General features: G+C 36.3%; 1 non-coding gene across 1 annotated transcript; it reads right to left on the bottom strand.

Annotated features, from left to right (window-relative positions):
- Window positions 1-5,640: 5,640 nt before the first annotated feature.
- On the bottom strand, window positions 5,641-5,744 carry LOC113266026 (small nucleolar RNA U13). Its single transcript, XR_003320229.1, has one exon. It is a non-coding gene; the product is annotated as a small nucleolar RNA U13 (small nucleolar RNA).
- Between the last annotated feature and the right edge of the window lie 543 nt (window positions 5,745-6,287).

Here is a 6,287-nt window from a genome sequence, read left to right as displayed (position 1 = left end):
TTGCTTTGGCCAGCAGAATGCAGTGAAAGTAACAGCTTGCCTGGTCTGAGCCTTGGTCTTAGAGGCTTTATGGGGTTTTTTGTTTTTGTTTTTTGTTTGTTTTTTGCTTGTTTTTTGCTTGGAGTCCTGTGCTTCTGCCGTTGCCATGAGGATATTTCTGAACTAGCCTGTCATTTCAACAAGTAGAAAAAGAGGTACAAGGAGCAGAGGTGTTCCAGCCAAGTCCAGCCTTAATCAGGTGATCTCTAACTTACCCATTGAGGCATAAAAATATAAATGCGTGGTATTGTATGTAACCAAGATTTTTGTGTTTGTTATAAACAGTGTGTCATAGCAATAGTTAACTGATACATTAGGGCATGCTGAAAATCAGTTTTGCCTACTTCACAATTTCTCAAGTTGCTTTACCTTCACCTGAGGTCTGAAGAAACTTGTTGAAGGGAATATAGTGTAGACATAACTCCACTAAAGTCTTTATGCATTTTCTGGGCCCAACTAAAAAATCCATAATTGTGTTTTCTCTCTCTGTTTCTCTCTCTCTCTCTCTCTCTCTTTTGAGAGAAAGAGGGGTGGTGGGGAAGAGTGGAAGAAGGGGAAGGAGAAATCTTAAGTAGGATCTACACCCAGCATGGAGCCCAACGTAGGGCTCGATCTCACGACCCTGAGATCATGACCTGAGCCAAAATAAAGAGTTAGATGCTTAGCCGACTGAGCCACTCAGGCTCCCCATGTTTTCTCTTGAAGTATATCAAATTGCTTCCTTAAAATTTGTTGTTTTTTAGTTCCACCTGTTGTTTTTAATTTACATCCTTTCACAAATAATCTCTTAAAACAAGTGATCAGTGAAGGGTGTTTTACTTGTCTATTTTGCTCTGGTTTTCTTGAATCTTCTCATGGTGACTTATAAAAACTGACTCTTTGTCTAGGATTGTCTATTCAAACCCCAGGTCCTTAGTCTTAATTTTTTTTCTTTAGTTCATTGTTACTTACTATTTTGTATTGTGTTCAGGAAAAGAACCATTGGAGCTTTTAAAAAGTGTATGAGATAAAATTAAAGTATATTCATCTTTATTTTGATCCTTTCAGACATGCTCTTTCACTACTTGTAAAACTTAACAGAAAATTGGACACATTGTGAGGGCATGTGCAAACTCTCTTTAATCTCTATAAACATAACGTCAGTTACAAAGTGAACCAATTTAATCAGAACTACAGATTAAACGTTTGTTTACTCCTTCTCTCTTTATTCAGGTGAATGCTGCCATAGTTTTGTAAAAGAAGATCCTAAAGTTCAGTCACTTGATAAGTTAGGAAAGTTTCAGTATGTTGAGTGGGATACCTCAGTGGAAAGAACAGAACTTGCATAAGTTTTTTTTTTCTACATATCTTTGGTATTTGCATGGTTTACTTAAAAATTGATCCACACCATTATTTTTTAAAACATAGTTTTCTCTTATTCAGGCCTCCTCCCTTCATGGTATTATAACTTGACAGTTAAGAGTTGTCCAGTAGTGATCCTTTCTTACTACGTACTATTGATAGCATTAGAGAACCACCATAAGTCTTTTCTACCCTCGCTTTTAATTTTGATACAAACTTCATTAATCCATTCTCTACCCAGTAAACTGATATTTTAAAATTCAAATCAGATTATCTTATTTTTTGATTAAACTCTTCAGTCATTTCTAGTTACACTTGGAATAAAATCTAATGTCTTAAATGTGCTCCTAAATCTTCTATTTCTCCTGCTTTTCTTTTATGTCAGCCTTACTGTCTTCCTTCATATCCTCTGAACATCCCCCCTTTTTTTTAAAGATTTTATTTATTTGACAGAGAGAGAGACAGCCAGCGAGAGAGGGAGCACAAGCAGGGGGAGTGGGAGAGGAAGAGGCAGGCTCCCAGCGGAGCAGGGAGCCCAATGTGGGGCTCAGTGAGCCGAAGGTAGACACTTAATGACTGAGCCACCCAGGCACCCCTGAAGACCCCTTTTCTATAAAATTCTTTTCTCATCTTAGGCCTTAGCAAGTTGAATTTGCAAAAACATGGAAGTGTAAGAGTGTATGGAAAATTCAGGAAAGGAAAAATAGTTCTTTATGAATGTGGCATAGGGACTTACATATCAGGAGTGGATACAAAGATTAGCTCGTGTTTGCTCATATGCTACAAAGTATACCTGTGTTTATGTTTGTGTACGTATGGTGATAATATATGCATTATATAAATGCATATATCATCAATGCACATATAATATTTTTCTTGGTAAAGCAAGATAAAGTGTGATAAATTCAAGTTTGCAAGCATCATCAAATGTCCCTTAAAATATAGGTCATATAAATTATTTAACCTTTTGGAACCTCAGATTTCTCATCTTAAAAAAAAATACCTACTTACAGGGTTGCTGTATTTTAGAGATTATTTTTCTGTAAGGCACACTAAGCACTCAGCACACTGGAGCTGTTTTGTGCACATCAGGGAGTTAACTGCAGGGAGGAATGTTAAACACAAAACATAGATTTTACTCCCAATGAGATTATAAACTCTCTCAGAACAGAAATCTTTAAAGGACAAAAGGGGTAAATGTCCATTAACCTACTCATTTTTTAATGTAATTACTAGAAATAGTAAAACTTTCTGGACCGAGAATTCCATTTCCCAAATGCGGACTCCTGCCATAAGGTCACTGAGGAAAGCTTTGATGGTGAGCATTGACCTCAAATATTTAAAGAGCTAAATTCACCATGTTTGTGTGGCCAGGACCTAGTCCCCTTTAGGTTCAACTACTGTATATCTCTCTCTGATTAAGCACATGTTCCAACATTAACTGACATTTTTAACTTGATTATCTTTTGCTAATAAACCATCCAGTACCACCTTAGCCCAGCTATATCATTTAGAAAACCAGCTTAAAATTACTTTACTAGTTTAGTTTGAAAAATATTATGAACAGGTTAGATAATTGTAATGCCTAATGGAAAATGAATGTAGAAAACATCTGAGAAAACAAGTTAAGAAATCCACAGTTTACGTGTCACTTTACAAATAGCTCAAAAGTTTAGAATTAAAAAAAAAAAAGTTGAACCCTGTCCTTCACAAATTTAAGTCACAAAACTCATGAGGACAGATTTTTTTTTTTTTTTACTCGGCTGTTAATGCCTCTGGTAATTATTATAAACCCAACCTGTATTGTAATATTCTAACATTCAAGGATTTTGTTTTGGCTGGAATCCATAATTGGAGAAAAAGCTTATTAAAAACAAATGCAACTTCAAAATGTTGAAGATTCACTTTGATACTAATTGGGAAGGGCCTAATGCAGTAGACTACAGATATTGATCATGAGTTTATAAACTAAGTAACACATTTAATAATAATTTCATCTTATAGAAACTGTTTTTTGGTTTTAATTGAGTTTATGCCAAACACAGGATTTGATCCAAGGAATTTTCTGTGGCACAGGTATTCATGTGGAAATACAGGGCTTCCCTATGATAGAAGCTTAAATATCATATTATCTCCAGTATTGTATGGCTCTTAATGAACAAGAGAGAAGTAGAGATAAAATGAATATGATACTGGCAAAGTTCATTACATTTGTTGTGAAATGTAGGGTTTAAATCCTGGGTAGTAATTTCATGACAGTGAGCAAATAACTTCTTCATATTTCGGTTTACTTCTGGGGATGATGGTAATGGTGCTTGTGATGATTTGGTGAGATAATAGCTATAAATTGTGTGTGTTGCTCTAACAGATTGAGTTCCCCAGGAAGCTAACTCTGATTTGAAGATTAATTTCATTAGGGGGTATTCATGGGATATTCATGGAAGGGAATTCACAAAAATGGAATTAGGCAGAGGAAGTTGAACAGAAATGCAGTATCAGTGGAAGCCCTAGCCCATCCATGGAGAGTTCTGTAGGTGAGATGAAACTTCAGGAGAGTCTTGATTTTGGATGAGAGGAATGAGTCTTTACCCTCTTTCATAGATCAGTCATTAGATGTAGGCCATCTGGAATGGAGGAATAACCTTGGCTGAGGCTATTCTCTTAAGCTGAAGTAATTACTGAAACAGGCTTGATAGGTGGGAACTGTCAACCAGCAGCAGTACTTCCAGCACCTAGGGTAATAATCAGCATTGTCATTTCTGAAGGAGATTTGGGCAACACTTATTGTCCACCACAGTCAGTCACAAAATCATTTTTAAGTGTTTAACAGTATATGTTATTATGAGAAGGGTCATCTTCCATATTTCAAAGAGATCTCAGAAGTTTCACTCTGCCTTTTTTGTTTCAACTCAGCTGTTTTTCTACTTGAATTTGCTCTACTGTATTTGGTCAGATAGCCTACAAGGTGTCTCGTATACATATCTGGTATCAATTTTCATGATAACCTGGTAAGTTTTGTATCATTTTCAACCAGTTACTGTGAAGAAAGTTATGTCAAAATGGAGTCCAAAAGATTTTTAATTTCGTATCCGCTATATAGTGAAATAAGAATTTAACCCCAACATTTATTTAATCTAAATCCTATGAGTTATTTTATTTAGCACTTTGGTAATAGTGAACTTTGCTATAATTTATAGTTTATTCAAGCTATTTTGACAACATTTTTTAATGCCACAAGGATTTTACTTCAGCATATGCTGTAGGCAGCAATTATCATATTAAGATAAAGTGCTAGATCTTTTAATTTTTTATATAATTTTATAAGTAGGTTAATTGCATGGATTTCATTTAATTATTAAAACTTGTACTTCATTTAGATAGATGGATAGGTAAATCTAGAATTTTCATGAACATCTGACAAGTATTCTTATGTAAAATATATTGGCTCCATGATTTCTAACTATACTATTCACTTATTTTGATTTACAAGCACAGGTGAACTGTTTAAAATGAGGATTTACCTGACAATTAAATGCCAGTATCCAAAATAGAATAAACCAGAAATATCACAAGATATAATGTTATATGCACACATAAGGTGGTCTTCAAACAAATAAACTTTGTTTTCTGAGATGAACCAGATAGAGGAGCATAAGCAGTACACCATGAGAAGATCGTGAAGAATGGCTGGGATTTTGAAGTAGTTCACTTGTGTGGGTGAAGTGGGTGGCATATTCAGTGAAGGGAGTGATGATCTAGGGACAAATCTCAATAACCAAGGGCTCAGAAAAAAAAGCCTTGGAGGTACAGAGAAAGTGCAAAGGAGATCCAACTGAAAAAAGCACAATGTATCATGGGCATACAAGTCTTGAAGCAGACAGATAACAAGAATTGCTTATTTTGGCCTGTGATGAAGGATTGCAATAATATGAAGCATATTGGGGTTGGCTATTTTAGAATGCTTCCAAAAGTGTTCTTCTTAGCAGTTTAGTGGTGGAAGAGAAAGACATCAACCTCCAAGTCATGGGATCAGAGATTTCAACTTCATCACAATGAATTACTAGAAATTTCCCCCAGGTTAGGGGGCCAGGTTTTCAGACAGTTTTTACCCCTGAGAGTGATATGATCTTTTCTTCAAAACCTTTTGTGAGTTTGCAATATATTTTAGAGTTAAATTGGAATTTATTGCTTTGAGACGTGGCTGCCATAATAAAATGAATTTTATTCATTCATTCATTCATTCATTCATTCATTCATTCATATCAGACGGGTAATGTACTGAGGTCATAACAAGGTTTGAGGGAGGCACATGTCACACAATAGCATGAACATGCAATCATCACACTTAGGAACTACAAAAGGATCAGTAAGATGCATTTTAAATAAGAAATTCTTGCAGTGACATAGGTTGTTCCCAGTTTTGCTCCCCCTCACAAGAACAAGAACTAATAACTATTCATGGACAAAGCAACAATGAGAAAATCCTTCGGTGAGGCCAAAGTACACCCTGTACCACAGAAACCAAGACAGACTGAATTAGAAGGGTAAGAAGAGTAGCTCTTCAGTAAACACATTGCCCCTCCCCCAGGCTGGCCCAGCACCATACTGAGAGATCTCCCCTGATAGTTCCTGTAGTGGAAAAAGATAGTGTGGGGTGGACATCTAGCTCCCCCATCACGGTGGGTCACTTCTTGGGAGTCCCTACTCTGGTCTTACCTCATAGGGATCAAGGGGGAATCTATGGGGCTTGACCATTGGGAATCTGATTGTGATAGAGAAGGGGGAAGGGCTTGAAACAACCAGCACCTGAATCTGAGCCAACCAAGTTCCTACCTGCAGCACTCAAGTAGTAGTTTCAACCAGTGTCTTTGCTCACTTGCAGAGCCAAGATACTGACACATTTTGAC

Source organism: Ursus arctos, chromosome X, assembly GCF_023065955.2.
Source record: "Ursus arctos isolate Adak ecotype North America chromosome X, UrsArc2.0, whole genome shotgun sequence".
Taxonomy (NCBI): Eukaryota; Metazoa; Chordata; class Mammalia; order Carnivora; family Ursidae; genus Ursus; species Ursus arctos.
This window is presented reverse-complemented; position numbering and strand designations above follow the sequence as displayed.